The sequence below is a fragment of the Hordeum vulgare genome, chromosome 1H (genome assembly GCF_904849725.1).
Source record: "Hordeum vulgare subsp. vulgare chromosome 1H, MorexV3_pseudomolecules_assembly, whole genome shotgun sequence".
NCBI classification, from domain to species: domain Eukaryota; kingdom Viridiplantae; phylum Streptophyta; class Magnoliopsida; order Poales; family Poaceae; genus Hordeum; species Hordeum vulgare.
In genome coordinates this window covers 92,957,588-92,975,395 of record NC_058518.1, presented here as the reverse complement: position 1 = coordinate 92,975,395, position 17,808 = coordinate 92,957,588, and positions in this window count along the sequence as shown.

Genomic DNA, 17,808 nt, shown 5'->3' with positions numbered 1-17,808 from the left:
TGAAGAAGAGGGTTCTGGTGAAGACTCAGAATCCGGACAGGCTAGTCTTGCACTGGCAACCACCTTCGTCAGCAAGTCAATCTTCAACCTTGAAGAAGATGATAACACCATCCACACTGATGACTATGCTGATGACTTCGCTCCAACCTATTGCTTCATGGCAAAAGGTTCAAAGGTACCGAATGATGCTTCCTCCTCTGATTCAAGTGACTGTGAACCTGATGATTATAAAAAACCCAGTTACAGTAAACTTGCTATCATTACCACTAAACAACAAACTGCCCTCGAAAAGCTTCAGAAACTTCTAGATAAAAGTGATGATGTGTTGAATGATGAAATGAACCTTACCCAAATCCTCAGTGAAGATGTGAAAAGTCTTCAGTCCAGATTTGTTAATCTTCAGGATCGTTATGATACACTCCTCGCTGATCATGAGAAGCTTTCCTATGAATTTCTCCAAAGGAAGCTTGATCTAGAGAAGCTGAGGATGTCTCATGATGATCTTCGTATGAAAAATGATTCATTACTAGCTCAACAGATCAGCGCTGGTCAAGTTGAATTCATTCCTCCATGTCTTAAATGCATCGAACGCGAAACTGCTAATTCTTCACCAGAATCATCAAATGCTTCTATTGCTACAAATTCTTCAACTGCACCTGTAGTGCTATTTCCTCACTTGAGGAAAACACAAATGTTACTGATGAAAATGCAGGGTTGAAGGAATTGTATGTGACATGCATATACAAAAGCCTCAAAGGACATCAAACCCTTTGTGATGTGCTCAAAAAGCAGATCTTGAACAAGAACCCGAGGAAAGAAGGAATTGCCTTTGAGAGGAAATTAAATGCTGATGGATCTTATTGGAAACCTGAGCAGTATCCCAAAACCTCATGGGTTGCTGCTACTGGGCCTCCTTTTGATCCATCTAATCCAACTGGCTTTTCATGTGAATTATCCTATTCCTCAGATGAGTCATTTGACTCCAACTATAAACTATTCAAAAATCAATCTGGTGAAGTATTTGCTCGATATGTTGGAACTGACTGCAAGAATGGCCCTCCCTTGAGGAAAATCTGGGTTCCAAAAAGTTGTTTTGAAAATATTTAGGTGAATGTCCTCATGACACCACCACTGAAGAATCTGAACCCCAGATCAAATTCCTCAGGAGGACCTAAGTCTTCAAGAGGATCAAAATCCTCAACTGGTCAAAATTATGCTCGTACCCGTGGTAATGCGTCTAACATGCAGGGAAACTACAAGGAATATGAATATGAGCGTTACTCTTCAAATCATTATGTTCATAAATCCTCAAACCAGTTCTCTGCATATTCATATGAGTATTTTAACCCTCCTACTGTTAAGAGAAGTGCATTAGCTTCAATGCCACCTTTCTCATATGGTGCTCGCAGGATGATGAATGCTTTGCCACCCCTTCAGATGTGGGTGGTGAAGAAATCGAACTAATCACTTCTGCAGGTCAGGTCTCCAGATGAAAATCATCATCTGAAGAATTTGCTGGAGACCTGAGGAAATGCTTGATAGGACGCAAGCCAATATTGATGAAATAGAAATATTTCACACGTCCTTATAATTCTGTTGTGATGAAATTCTTATCTGATGAAATTGATATCATATTCTTCAAACTTGAAGCATATGAGATGGTAAGTTGTACTAATTCATCTGTAGGATGATAAACCCAAGAATACTGAGTGGGTTCTTGATAGTGGCTGCACACATCACATGACTGGTGATAAAAGCTTGTTGATGAATATGCCACTAACTCCATCACCTCTGAAGCAAATCACATATGCTGACAAAGGTAAAAGCAAGGTATTGGGACTTGGCAAAGTGGCTATTTCCAAGGATAGGCATGTGGACAAAGTGATGCTTGTTGAATCCCTTGGTTTTAACCTCATGTCGGTCTCGATGTGTTGTGATCTTGATATGATTGTTATCTTTGGTAGATATAGATGTGTAGTCATCATGGAATCTGACAGATCCAAAGTCTTCGAAGGAGTAAGAAGAGGGGATTTGTACATTGTTGATTTCTCTACAGGTCCTCAACCAGCCACTTGCTTACTAGCAAAAACCTCAGAAGGATGGCTGTGGCACCGAAGACTAGGTCATGCACGCATGAGGAATTTGCACACGCTCGCGAAGAAGAAGCATGTCATCGGCATCGAATCGGTCAAATTCCTCAAGGATCATCTCTGCGGTGCATGTGAATCTGGGAAAATGACCAGATCCAAGCATCCCTCGAAGACTATTATGACCACTACACGTCCATTTGAATTGCTTCATATGGATCTATTTGGACCTACTCACTATGCCACACTAACCAATGCAGCATCTTTATATGGCTTCGTCATAGTTGATGATTATTCCAGATATACTTGGGTGCATATCATAGTGTATAAAACTGAAGTGCAGGAAATCTTCAAACGATTTTCTTCAAGGGCCTCGACGAACTTTCGCATCAAGATCAAACATATCAGGAGTGATAATGGAATAGAGTTCAAAAACACTGGTCTTGACGATTATCTTGATGAACTTGGTATTACTCACGAATTATCTGCTCCTTATACTCCTCAGCAGAATGGTGTCGTCGAAAGGAATAACAGGACTCTGATTGAGATGGCAAGAACTATGCTTGAAGAATATCAGACTCCTCGTTGCTTTTGGCCTGACGCAATCAACATTGCATGCCATATCATCAACAGGGTATATCTTCACAAATTCCTCAAGAAAACCTCATATGAACTCCTCACTGATAAGAAACCCAATGTAAGTTATTTCAAAGTCTTCGGTGCAAAATGTTGGATTAGAGATCCTCACCATAGCTCAAAATTTGCACCTAAGGCACATGAAGGTTTTATGCTCGGTTATGGAAAGGACTCACACACCTACAGAGTCTTCAACAACTATCACAACAAAGTTGTTGAGACTATAGATGTGCGGTTCGATGAAACTAATGGCTTGCAAAGAGAGCAATTGCCTTCTGATCCAGATAAGTTGTCTCCTGAGGAAGCAATAAAGCTCAAACCTACTGAAGACATTGTCCCCACTGAGGAAATTGGTGAAGAAATGATCCCCATCACTGATGAAAATCAAGAAGATGCTCCTGAGGAAATTGCACCAGAACCACTTCCTCGGCCTAGACAAAATCCTCAACCAGCTCATCCGAGGATTGCAAATGAAGTAGAACTTGACAAAATCCTCAACCACATCAACGCGCCAGGTCCTCTCACTCTCTCAAAAAGCTTCACACTTAGTTAACTTTTGTGGGCATTTTTCCTTTGTATCCATCACAGAACCCTCAAAAGTTGCTGAGGCTTTTCTGGAACCAGAGTGGATCCAAGCTATGCAAGACGAACTTCTTCAATTCAAGTTGAATGATGTATGGGAGCTCGTCAAACGAGCAGATCCTCGCAAGCACAACATCATAGGCACCAAGTGGATTTTCCAAAACAAGCAAGATGAGGACGGTCAAGTGGTGAGGAACAAGGCACGACTTGTAGCCCAAGGCTACACCCAGGTTGAAGGAATAGATTTCGATGAAACTTTCGCACCTGTTGCTAGACTTGAAGCTATTCGAATACTACTTGCTTATGCTAATCATCATAACATCATCTTGTATCAAATGGATGTGAAAAGTGCATTCCTCAATGGTAAGCTTGAGGAAGAAGTATATGTTGCTCAGCCCCCAGGTTTTGAGGATCCAAAGAATCCACACAAAGTCTTCAGACTCAAAAAGGCTCTCTATGGTCTCAAGCAAGCCCCTCGGGCATGGTATGATACATTGAAGGAATTCCTCATGAAGAAAGGCTTCAAACCTGGTTCACTTAATCCAACTCTTTTCACTAAAACCTATGACAATGAGCTATTTGTGTGTCAAATATATGTCGATGATATCATATTTGGCTGTACTGACAAACGATACAGTGATGAATTTGCTTACATGATGAGTGAAGAATATCAGATGTCTATGATGGGGGAGCTGAAATTCTTCTTAGGTCTTCAAATTCATCAACAACGCAATGGAATCTTCATATCACAGGAGAAATACCTCAAGGATGTTCTGAGGAAATTCGACATGCACGAATGCAAGGGTGCTAAGACTCCAATGCCTACCAACGGCCACCTCGGCACTGATGAAAATGGTAAAGATTTCGATCAGCAGGTATATCGCTCTATGATTGGCTCTTTATTGTATCTATGTGCATCTAGGCCAGATATAATGCTTAGTGTTTGCATGTGTGCACATTTTCAAGCAAAACCGAAGGAATCACACCATAAGGCTGTGAAGCATATTCTTTGATACTTAGCTCACACACCAACACTAGGATTATGGTATCCCAAGGGCTCAAATCTTCATCTAGTAGGGTATTCTGATTCTGACTATGCTGGTGACCGTGTGGATCGCAAGTCAACTTCTCGCACATGCCATTTCCTCGGAAGATCACTAGTTTGCTGGTCCTCAAAGAAGCAGAACTGCGTATCACTCTCCATTGCCGAAGCTGAGTACATTGTTGCTGGTTCATGTTGTGCTCAATTACTATGGATGAAGCAAACCCTCAAGGACTACGGCATCAACATGAAGAATATGCCTCTCTGCTGCAATAATGAGAGTGCAATCAAGATTGCGTACAACCCAGTACAGCACTCGAAGACCAAGCACATCCAGATTCGTCATCATTTTCTTTGGGACCATGTCCTCAAGGGCAATATCCTCATCGACCATGTGAAGACTGATGATCAACTGGTAGATATCTTCACTAAGCCCTTGGATGAGAAAAGGTTTTGCAAGTTGCGGTGTGAGCTAAATATCTTAGAATCTTCAAATGTTTTGTAAAAACATGCACACATCCTAACACTAATGCAAAATTGATGACTTAGATGTGCAACACATGATGAATCGATTTTCTTCAACTGATGAAGAATATCACTGTGAATGTGAAGAAATCAACGAAGAAATTGATTCTCAGTGCCCTACGACAATTGTACGCGGCGTCTGTAATCAACATTCTTATATGGTGGGTCACGCCATCGCCCAATGTGAAATTCCTCAAGTTGATTTTCTTCAAATGTTCAATTTCCTCAAAATGTGTTTTTCCTCAAAACAGTTGTTCTTCATTGTGACGATTTATCACAAAATCTTCAAAAACACTTGATGAATTTCACCTGATGATTTTGTAACGAAAATCCTCAAATCTTCAAAAATTGTTTCTTTAATGCACAGTAACTGAACCCCACTTCCCACGTTCGTATAACCACGATCTCCACTATCTCCACCGCCTTGCTCGGGAACTACACGTGTCCTGCGGAGACGTAGAGGCAGGGGCTGTTTGGTCCAAAATCTTCGCGCCAACAGTAACTGTCTGGCTATAAATATGCCCTTATCCCCCTCGGCAAACTCTTCTTCGCCCCATCGCTCTCCTGCTACAGCAAAAAGCACCGAACCCTAGCGCCACCGCTGGAAGTCTCGTCGCCGGTGAGGAAGAGCTTCACTGCCTCGACTTCTCCGTCGCCGGAACCACGCCGGAGTCGGACCATCTTCTTCCGCCGCCGCCGTAGACGTCCTCTGTCGCCGGGCTATGGCGCATTGGACACGCGACGGAAGAGCTTCTCTACACACCTTTTCTGTGTTCTTCGTGCGCACCTTCCAGGGTAAATAAAAATCCCATTTTTACAGCAAGTTAGATCTACTATTTTACATCTCCTATGTGAAATATGTTTTTCCTCAAGAATGGATATACACTTGATTCCTCAAACACTGCCTATCACCACACCATTGATGAACTTCACTAAGCATCTAAGATTTTCACGAGATTCCTCAATTGTGCGAATTTTTGGATCTGTACAAATCTGGAACCCAAGAACAGAATGCTTAGGCAAATTCCTCAACCACTGGTTAAATTCCTCACCTGTCAAACTTTTTCATTTTCTTCAAATCTGAGAACGCATATGACCTCTCCAAATTCCTCGCAACTATACTCTGTTCACAGGTACACACATGTCAGCTGATGAATCTCTCGGTTCTCATCACATTTACTCATTTGCAGCGTTTCTTGAAGAAAATCTTCAAGTCTCATCAGAATCCTCAAGAGTTCAATCTCATCAGCAAAATCCTCAGCTGAAGAAAATGGAGGATGACAGAAAGCAGAAGGGAGGAAAGAAACTTGAGCAGAACACAGCTGTGGATATCCCTGAGGATACTTACATGGACTATTGCACACCTGATGAAAATGAAACAATGGCCAAGAGAAAGATTCGGCTGCAGAAGATAGAACGCCGATGGGCTAAGGAATGGAAGGAATACAGGTTTGTAACTGCCAAGTATGCGAAGAAATTCGCCCTGAAGCCTCCTAGCAAACGGGCCCCACTTGAGGCTCATCAAGTAGCACATCCCTCAAGCCTCAAGACCCTTGATGACTATCCAGATGAGAAGGAAAAGCATCTGGCTAAGCTCAAGAAGCAGGCAGATGTTGTAGTGAGGAAATTCAATGAATCCTCAGTTGTTGCCTCCACTGCAGCTACTTCCTCTGCCGCTGAGACCTCTGGTTCAGCAATTCCTCAACCACAGTTTGTGCCGTCAAAGCCAAGGGCTCCAAAGCCTCAAGAGAAGTCTGCTCAGGCATCAGTTACAAAACCCTCAGTGCCAAAACCCTCAGCGCCAAAACCCTCAGCTCCAAAATCCTCAGCACCACCACCAAAGCCTCAAGAGATGCCAGTACAGAAGCTGGTCATGAAGCCACTGACCGCCACCTCCAGCTCCTCACTCCCGGCTGCAACCAGCTCGGAGACAAAGTCTTCACCACCTCCGGTGAAGACTCAGGTGTCTGCTGAAAGAGCAACTCTGCCAAGCCCCAGCAAAATCATCACTGTCCCATCTGCATCAGAGGGCAGTGATGAATATGATGATCAAACCCTGCAAGCGATAATCAAAAACAAGCAGGAAAGGGTAGCCCAAGCATCAGGCAGCGCCATTCCTCTGGCCATGGACCCCAAGGTCCTCCTAGACTACATAAACATCTGGTATGAGGACCCAAACACTCCGCTTGATGATTTGAAACTTCCCCCTGGCATCAGCCACATGGTGGCCACTTTCATCAATGAAGCCAAGTGAAAAGAACAGCAAGCCAAGCAGGCCAAGGTTGCGAAGCTTAAAAAGGAGAAATTCCTCAAGCAGAATCTCCTCAGCTTGACGCCTGATGCACTAGTGTCAACACAGGCCGAGTTGAAGAATTTGGCTGATAAGTACTCCAAGTTGTCAGATCGTCAGAGTCTCAAGAGCAATTTCATCAAGCTGGCCACTGAAGCTGTTGATGACTACAACAAGAAGGCTGCACCTCCAGCACCAACTCCCCAGCCCTTGATTGAAGAGCCAGCTGATGAATCTCCTCAAGCTGAGGAAACTCCTCAAGTTGAGGAAATACACCAAGAAAGCCGTGTGGATGTACCGGCTATTGAAGAAATCACCATGGAAGCTCCAGCTGATGAACCTGCTGCAGCTGATGAGACTGCCCCTGACCCAACTGCTTCATCAAAGCAAGCTGATGACTCTGCTCCAGCTGGTTCCTCAAAGCCAGCTGAAGAATCTGTCGAGAGAACCCCTTCACCAAAAGCTTCAAAGGTGAACAAGATGACTCAGTCTGCGTCAGACGTGAAGAAAACCAGGGTTGCTGAGAAGGAAGCCAAAAAGAGAAAGGCCTTCTCAGCAGAAGAAGAAACAGAGTCCAAGCGCCTCAAAGCGCTTGAAGATACTGCTCCACTCGACCCTGTGCCCCTAAATGTCGCTCCGTCTTATGAAATGGTCATCCTTGATGACCAAGCAAAAGGAACAGATGAGGAAATGAAGGATGCCGCCTCTGAGGAACACAGTGACGAAGAAATTCGTATTTACGACAATCCTCGGCCCTTTATTCCTTAGAAAGACACTGCTCAAGGATCACCTGCACCAGCTAATGAAACTGCCTCTGTCACCAAGCCAGCTGAGGAAGAACAAAGTGAAATTCCTCAAGCTGATAAAATTGAAAGTTCTGAGCAAAATCCTCAAGATGAGGAACAGGCTGACCCAACTCCTCCACCCGAGCAAGATGAACCTATTCCTCAGCCTGATGCCCAGCCAGAGCTAGCCCCTCGACCTGATGCCCAGCCAGAGCAAGCTCCTCAGCCTGAAGCCCCAGCTGATGAAATTCCTCACCCTGAGGACAATGCTGAGGAAAATGCACCTGATCAAGACAATGCCTTCATCGTGCTCAACCCCGAGACTGCAATTTGTTGTCTCCCCTCCTATTCCTCAGCAAAATCTTCAGCCAGTTCAGCGTCAGCCATTCTCCAAGCGACCACAGTTTCAAAAGGAGAGTTTCTTTGAAGATCGCATGTACTTCATTGGATAGAATCCCTATGAACAAGCCTCAAATGAGGCATCTAAAGTTTTGGACTAGGACACAACTGAATTACTATGCTTCTGTGCTGTGTGGAAGAAACAAGATATTCTAGCACATGCATATTCCTCATGTTGAACTTGAAGCAATACCGTGCCTAGAGCAGTCCTCATTGTTCTCCATGACGCTGGTCTGCTACCAATGTGCTCCGACATCTCTGACTGGAACAGTGAGCTCATTCTTCAGTTTTATGCCACTCTTCACATATCTGGCAACCTTGAAGACATTAACACCTGGGTGTTTGACTGGATGACACAAAACACTCACTACAAGGCTCCTGCTACTGAGCTCCTCCGTGAACTGCGTGTCCCAATTCCCTCAGAGGAGGTTGCAAAGCTTTATGGTGAGTGTGAGCTGCCCAACAGGATGATGGAAGTCCTCATGAAACCTTTGGCTGAAGGAAAATCACCAAGAAAAACCTTCCTCATCCACGAGCTCAAATATACACCAAGGTCTGTCTACAGAATCCTCTACAGTGTGCTCGCGCTGATCAAAGGCCATGATGATGAAAAAGATGTCGTAGGCCTCATGAAGAATATCCTCTTCAACATCATCCATGGTATTCCTATCAACATCCATGATTTCTTCTTGAGGACTTTGGCCGACAATGCTATGTGTCCATTTGATCACAAGATATATGCCCCATGGATCATGAGATTCATCAGGACAAGGACAGGCATCAACTTCCACGCTGATTTCCAAAACCATGTTGGTTATATGCCTCCTATCCGGATCAACAAGAAGACATTCGAGCCCATTGAAGGAAAAGGCAAATCAGTGATTGAAGAAGGCAGTAGGCCCCTTGATGGCCAGTTCAGAGAGCCAGAAGCTTATTCTTCATGGGATGATACTGAGACTCGTCCGGCAAGCCCCGTTCCTCCTCACGTGATGAATACAAGAGAGCTCCTCCTCAGTCTTCACCAGAAGGTGGATCGCAATCATAAGTGGGTCAAACGCCAGTTTGGCGCCATTGTGAAAACCCTCACTGAAACACAGAAATCTGTGAAGCTTAACCATCACTAACTGCATGAGGTTTTTGATCGCACTTGGGCTACACTTGCACATCTGAAGACTCAAACAGAGCTTGAAGAAATGGACTTTGAGCGAGACTTTGACTGGTCGTGGCCTCCCAAGAAGAAGTTCAGGCCCATTCCAGTGCCAGACCTTGAAGACAACTCCTTTTCTTCATTCCGCACTGCTGAAACTGATGAAGAACAACTCGACACTGCTACCGGTCCAAGGAAGAAGACTACTCCCAAGAAGCGTCACGGCTCTTCATCAACCGCCAAGAAGTGAAGTCTTCCCGGGCGTTAGTCCTCAGTTTGTCCCTTTTTGTCACTTGATGACAAAGGGGGAGAAACTTGAGAGTTAGTCTTCAAGCGGGATATTTTGGGGCTTATGAACTATATTTAAGTTACAAACTCTTGGCTCTTCTGAAGTTTTTATGTAATGAGTTGTAACTTAAGCCCGATGGTACTCTGACACTTTTTAACGTTTTTCTTCGCATGCTTATTCCTCAAGTTTTAGTGCACGCATGCTGAAATTCGTCAGATACCATTTGTCATCATGCATCTTCATTTTCTTCATACAATATGTTACATGTATGCATGATTTACAAGACTCAGGGGGAGATCTCCATGATATAAATCATCAATGTGCATTTGTTGTGAAAAGCAAAATCCTCAAGATATGCACATCTTCAGGGGGAGTCTCTCTGAATCTTGATTTCAAATTCCTCAAATGAGTATTTACACTTCATATTTTTGATCCCTGTTGAAGACTTAACCTAATTGTCATCAACCAGCAAAAAGGAGGAGATTGTAAGTGCATGTAGTGCCCCTTAGTGATTTTGGTGGTTTGAAGACTTATAGGTTAAGTATCTAATGTGTTTATGAGTGTACACAGGATCTATAAGTCATTGAGGAGTTTCAGATATTTGAAGAATATCGACCCCTAAATATATATACCTTCGGTTGAAGAAATTGGTCTGAAGCTGAAGAATTGAATCGCGAAGAATCTGCGACAAAATTGATATTCCTCATGAAGATACTGAAATTGAGGAATTCGGTGTGTCCTCAAGAAAATCATTTTGAAGTCTTTGAAGTATGAAGATTTACTCTTTCTGTTTTATTTTCTTCGCATTTGAGTAATAGGAACACCGTACTGTTAAAGGGGGTCGAAGTTACACTTTGGAATGAATTTCCTCATGATGCTCAACCCAAGCCTAATCCTACCAAAAGCCTCAAGTGAGGAATACGAGTGACATGAGGACTCTCACAAGTGAGGGTTCCGACCGTTTCGATAGCCACGCCAAGTCATTGGTCTTATCCACACCAACGGTCATATTATTTAAGGGCATTAGTGTCAAATCATGTCGGGATGCTCCCAGGCTATAAATAGCCACCCCCCACAACCATTAGCTGGTTGGCTGCTCCGTTAGAAACTAACACCTGTCATAAGAGCAACCCAATTCCTCACAGTCTTCGAGAGTAATTCATAAGTGAGGAAATACCCCATACACCGAAACCACAAACCAAACCTAGTGATTGAGCATCACTGAAGAAGTTGTTCCTGTGTGGGACTGAAGCCTTTTACCTTTGAGGACTGTGCATCCTCCAGACGGTTAGGTGTCCTGGTCTAGAGCTTTCCAGCAGTCAATTGTGGATCACCGGGTGACCAAGTTTGTGAGGGTTTGGAAGTCTGCCCTGAAGACTTACCACGAGTGTTGGGCGAGGACTGTGTGTTCTTAGCCCAAGGAGAACACGGTAGGGACTGTGTGTCCTTTGTTTTCCATACCAAGCCGCTCCAAACCAGATGTACGACTGTCACAGCAGTTGGAACTGGGTCATCAACTACTGTCTTCACTGAGAAACGGGTTCTAATTCCTCAACTCCTTACTTTCCTCAGATTATGTGTTGATGACTTTCACTGCTACTGTTTGAAGAATTTGCTGAAGACTTTCTCTGAATTTCCTCAACCCCAAATTCTTCACACCAGTTAATCCTCATCTGTATTTTGCGTGCCTGCTCACTTTGCAATCTGTTTTCACATTCCTCACTCTGAAAAATTGTTGTTGTGAAACTTTGCACTTCTAATCCTTTACTGTTTCCGCTGTAAGTTATTCATCGGTGAGGAATTTCCTCAAAAGGAATTTCCTCAGTGATGAAATTCTAAAAATCTTCTATTCACCCCCCCTCTAGTCGATATAACGCACTTTCACATAGCCTATACTGTGTCATCTCAACGGAAATACGCGGTCCCCTATTTAAAGTGAATGCAGTTGTCTCTAATGCATAACCCATAAACGATAGTGGCCAGTCAATAAGAGACATCATAGTATGCAACATATCAAAATATGGCGTGGCTATGACGTTCGGACACACCATCACATTATGGTGTTCTAGGTGGCATGTATTGGGAAACAATTTCCACATTGTCTTAACTGTGTGCCAAAACTCGCAACTCAGATATTCATCTCTATGATCATACCGTAGACAGTTTATCCTATTGTCACGACGATCTTCACTCTGAAATAGCTTTGAACTTTTCAACATTTCAGACTTGTGATTCATCAAGTAAATACTCCTGTATCTACTCAAATCATCAATGAAGTAAGAACATAATGATATCCACTGCGTGCCTCAGCACTCATTGGACTGCACACATCAAAAATGTATTACTCCCAACAAGTTACTCTCTTGTTTCATGTGGCATGATTTGCATGTCTCAAGTGATTCGAAATCAAGTGAGTTCAAATGATCCATCTCTATGGAGCTTCTTCATGTATTTTACACCAACATGACTCAAGTGGCAGTGCCACAACTAAGTGGTACTATCATCATTACTTTGTATCTTTTGGCACAAATATTATGAACATGTGTAACACTATGATCGAGATCCAATAAACCATTGAGGGTAATTATTCAAGCAAATAGAATAACTATTATTCTCTTTAAATGAATAATCGTATTGCAATAAACACGAACCAATCATGTTCATGCTCAACGCAAACACCAAATAACAATTATTTAGGTTTTACCATCAATCCCGATGATAGAGGGAGTGTGCGATGTATGATCATATCAACCTTGGAAACACTTCCAACACGTATCGTCACCTTGCTTTTAGCTAGTCTCCATTTATACCGTAGCTTTTATTTCGAGTTACTAATCACTTAGCAACCGAACCGGTATCCAATACCCTCGTGCTACTAGGAGAACCAGTAAAGCACACATCAATATCATGTATATCAAATATACTTTTGTCAATTTTGCCAGCCTTCTTATCTAGCAAGTATCTAGGGCAGCTCCGCCTCAGTGACCGTTCCACTCATAACAGAAGCACTTAGTCTTCGGGTTTGGGTTCAATCTTGGGTTTCTTCATTAGAGCAACAACTGGTTTGTCGTTTCATGAAGTATCCCTTCTAACCCTTGCCCTTCTTTAAACTAGTGGTTTTACTAACCATCAACAATTGATGCTCCTTCTTGATTTCTACTTTCGTAGTGTCAAACATTGCGAATCACTCAAGGATCATCATATCTATCCTTGATTTGTTATAGCTCATCACGAAGCTCTAGCAGCATAGTGGCAGTGACTTTGGAGAACCATCACTATCTCATCTAGAAGATTAACTCCCACTTGATTCAAGCGATTGTTGTACTCAGACAATCTGAGAACATGCTCAACGATTTGAGATTTTCTCCTTCACTTTGTAGGCAAAGAATCTTGTCGGAGGTATTATACCTCTCAACAAGGGCACGAGCATGAAATCTCAATTTCATCTCTTAGAACATCCCTTATGTTCTGCGACATTTTCAAAACGTCTTTGGCTCCTTGCTTCTAAGCCATTAAGTATTGTGCACTGAACTATCACGTAGTCATCAAAAACATGTATGTCAGATGTTCACAACATCCACAGATGACGCTCGAGGTGCAGCACGCCGAGTGGTGCATTAAGGACATAATCCTTCTGCGCAGCAATGAGGACAATCCTCAATTTTACGGACTTAGTCCGCAAAGTTGCTACTATCAACTTTCAACTAAATTTTCTCTAGGAACATATAAAAACAGTAGAGCTATAGCGCAAGCTACATCGTAATTCGCAAAGACCATTAGACTATGTTCATGATAATTAGTTCAATTAATTATATTACTTAAGAACTCCCACTCAAAAAGTACATCTCTCTAGTCATTTGAGTGGTACATGATCCAAATCCAGTATCTCAAGTCCGATCATCACGTGAATTGAGAATAGTTTTAGTGGTAAACATCTCTATGCTAATCATATCAACTATATGATTCATGCTCGACCATTTGGTCTCATGTGTTCCGAGGCCATGTCCGCACATGCTAGGCTCGTCAAGTTTAACCCGAGTGTTCCGCATGTGCAACTATTTTGCACCCGTTGTATGTGAACGTTGAGTCTATCACACCTGATCATCACGTGGTGTCTCGAAACGACAAACTGTTGCAATGGTGCACAGTCGGGGAGAACACAATTTCGTCTTGAAATTTTAGTGAGAGATCACCTCATAATGCTACCGTCGTTCTAAGCAAAATAAGGTGCATAAAAGGATTAACGTCACATGTAATTCATAAGTGACATGATATGGCCATCATCATGTGCTTCTTGATCTCCATCACCAAAGCACCGGCACAATCTTGTTTTCACCGGCGCCACACCATGATTTCCATCATCATGATCTCCATCAATGTGTCGCCATCGAGGTTGTCGTGCTACTCATGCTATTTACTACTAAAGCTACATCCTAGCAATATAGTAAACGCATCTGCAAACACAAACATTAGTTTAAATACAACCCTATGGCTCCTGCCGGTTGCCGTACCATCGATGTGCAAGTCGATATTAACTATTACAACATGATCATCTCATACATCCAATATATCACATCACGTCATTGGCCATATAATATCACAAGCATACCCTGCAAAAACAAGTTAGATGTCCTCTAATTGTTGTTGCATGTTTTACGTGGCTGTTATGGGTATCTAGTAGATCGCATCTTACTTACGCAAAAACCACAACAGAGATGTGCATATTGCTATTTAACCTCTCCTAGGACCGCCTCGGTCAAAACCAATTCAACTAAAGTTGAAGAAACCGACACCCGCCAGTCATCTTTATGCAACGAGGTTGCATGTCAAGCGATGAAACCAGTCTTTGGTAAGCGTACGAATAATGTCGGTCCGGGCCGCTTCAATCCAACAATACCGCCGAATCGAGAAAAGACTAAGGAGGGCAGCAAATCGAACATCACCATCCACAAAACCCTTTGTGTTCTACTCGAGATTACATCTACGCATGAACCTAGCTCTGATACCACTGATGGGGAACATCGCATGGGAAACAAAACAATTCCTATGTGCACGAAGACCTATCATGGTGATGTCCATCTATGAGAGGAGATTTGGATCTACGTACCCTTGTAGATCGCACAACGGGAAGCGTTAAGAAATGCGGTTGATGTAGTGGAACGTCCTCACGTCCCTCGATCCGCCCCGCGAACCGTCCTACGAACCATCCCGCGATCCGTCCCACGATCCGCTCCGATCTAGTGCCGAACGAATGACACCTCCACGTTCAGCACACGTACAGCTCGACGATGATCTCGGTCTTCTTGATCCAGCAAGCAAGACGGAGAAGTGGATGAGTTCTCCGGCAGCATGACATGCTCCGGTGGTGGTGAAGGATCTACTCCTGCAGGGCTCCACCCGAGCTCCGCAGAAATACGATCTAGAGGTAAAACTATGGTGTCTAGATGTGAGTTGCACATGGCAAAAGTTGTCTCAAATCAGCCCTAAATCACCACTATACATAGGAGGGAGGGAGAGAAGGCTGCCTTGAGGACCAAGTCCCCAAGGGGGAGCCGGCCAAGAGGAGAGTAGGACTCCTACTCCAATCCTACTCAAAATAGGATTGGAAAGTGGAGTCCTTCTCTTCCTTCCCACCTTTTCCCTTTTTTCTTTCTTTGGTTTTTTCTCTATGGCGCATAGGCCTTCTTGGGCTGTCCCACCAGCCCACTAAGGTCTAGTGCGCCACCCATAAGTCCTTCGGGCTTCCCCTGGGAGGGTTCCCCCCCCTCCCGGTGAACTTTCGGAACCCATTCGTCACTCCCGCTACATTCCTGGTAATGCCCGAAAACTTTCCGGTAACCAAATGAAGTCATCCTATATATCAATCTTCATCTCCGGACCATTTCAGAAACCCTCATGACATCCGTGATCTCCTCCGAGACTCCGAACAACATTCGGTAACCACACATATAACTCAACTATACTAAAACATCGCCAAACTTTAGGTGTGCAAACCATGCGGGTTCGAGAACTATGTAGACATGCCCCGAGGTATTCCTCGGTCAATATCTAGTAGTTGGACCTGGATGCCCATATTGGATCCTACATATTCTCCGAAGATCTTATCGGTTGAACCTCAATGTCAAGGATTCATATAATCCCGTATGTCATTCCCTTTGTCCTTCGGTATGTTAGTTGCCGAGATTTGATCGTCGGTATCCGCATACCTATTTCAATCTTGTTACCCAGAAGTATCTTTACTCGTTCTGTAATAAAAGATCCCGTGACTTACACTTAGTCACATTGCTTGCAAGGCTTGTGTGTGATGTTGTATTACCGAGTGGGTCCCGAGATACCTCTCCGTCACATGGAGTGACAAATCCCAGTCTTGATCCATAATAACTCAACGGACACCTTCGGAGATACCTGTAGATCACCTTTATAGTCACCCAGTTACGTTCTGATGTTTGATGCACACAAGGTATTCCTCCGGTGCTAGTGAGTTATATGATCTCATGGTCATAGGAACAAATACTTGACACGGAGAAAAACAATAGCAATAAAATGACACAATCAATCTGCTACGTTCATAGTTTGGGTCTAGTCCATCACATGATTCTCCTAATGATGTGATCCAGTTATCAAGCGACAACACTTGCACATAGTCAGAAAACCTTGACTATCCTTGATCAACTGGCTAGCCAACTAGAGGCTTGCTAGGGACATTGTTTTGTCTATGTATCCACACATGTATCTATGTTTTCATTCAATACATTTATAGCATGGATAATAAACGATTATCACGTACAAAGAAATATAATAATAATTAATTTTATTATTGCCTCTAGGGCATATTTCCAACAGAAGCCATCTAGCTACTAGCTATGGACCCGTAGGTCTGTGATGAACTAATTACACATCATCTGAGGGGCAATGTAGTTGATGTAGATGCCCTCCGTGATCAATTCCCTCTCTGGAATATTACCGGAAAAGGCTCCCAGATTGAATCTCTCGGGAACAAAGGCTCCCAATGGCTTAAAAGTATTTTTGTTGCTCCTTTTGGAGATACAGGAATATTTGGGAATTTATAGGCCAAGAATTAGAGTTAAGAGACCTGCAGGGGGCCCACAACCCAGGGGGCGCGACCACCCCAGGGCGTGACCTGCAGGCTTTTGGCCTCCCAACAACTTCCTTGCCCCTACTCCAAGCGTGTTGCGGGTCTTCTGGTCCAAGAAAAATCTTTCCGGAGATTTTATTCCGTTTGGACTCCGTTTAATATTCCTTATCTGCAATACTCAAATACGTGGAAAAAACATAAACTGGCACTAGGCTCTGGATTAATAGGCTAGTCCCAAAAATATTGTGAAACAACATATAAATGCATAAAAACATCCAAAACAGATAATATAATAGCATGGAACAGTAAAATATTATAGATACATTGGAGACGTATCACATCAACCCGAGATATCTGACCCAAGAGTGCATTTACTTCTGCAAGAATTATCTAGGCATGAGAGAACCTGTTATTGGTTTGACTGTCGACAAGCATTGTGGAAGGATGAGAGGAGAAGGTCACATCAGCAGCTCGAGGGAATTGAATGTGTACCGCTCGGGCCAACATGGCGACTTTTTCATAGCTAACTTAGTAGTGCTACAACACCTAGATGTGCTAGAAGATTTTGTGATACTACACAAAGAGACCATCTCAAAGAACTACGGTGATCGTGGGATGCACAGGATGGACGCTGAAGTTATTAGAGAGCACAACTCCACTTTCTTGTGTTGATTCAAAGAGCGAGTTGTGGCTTATCCCACGGAAGAGAGCTATCCGAGCAGAATGTTTATATATGCCTTAACCATGGCCCGACAGTCAACCTCGCGACTTATCAGGCATACGAGATCAACGGATACGCATTCTGTACGAAGGCCGAAGATATAAACAGTGAATCCCATAGCTGAGGGGTGACGATGGAAGCCATGACCGGCGATGTAACTCAAAGATACTATGGAAGGTTCAAAAAGATCTTGGATCTTGACTACTCTA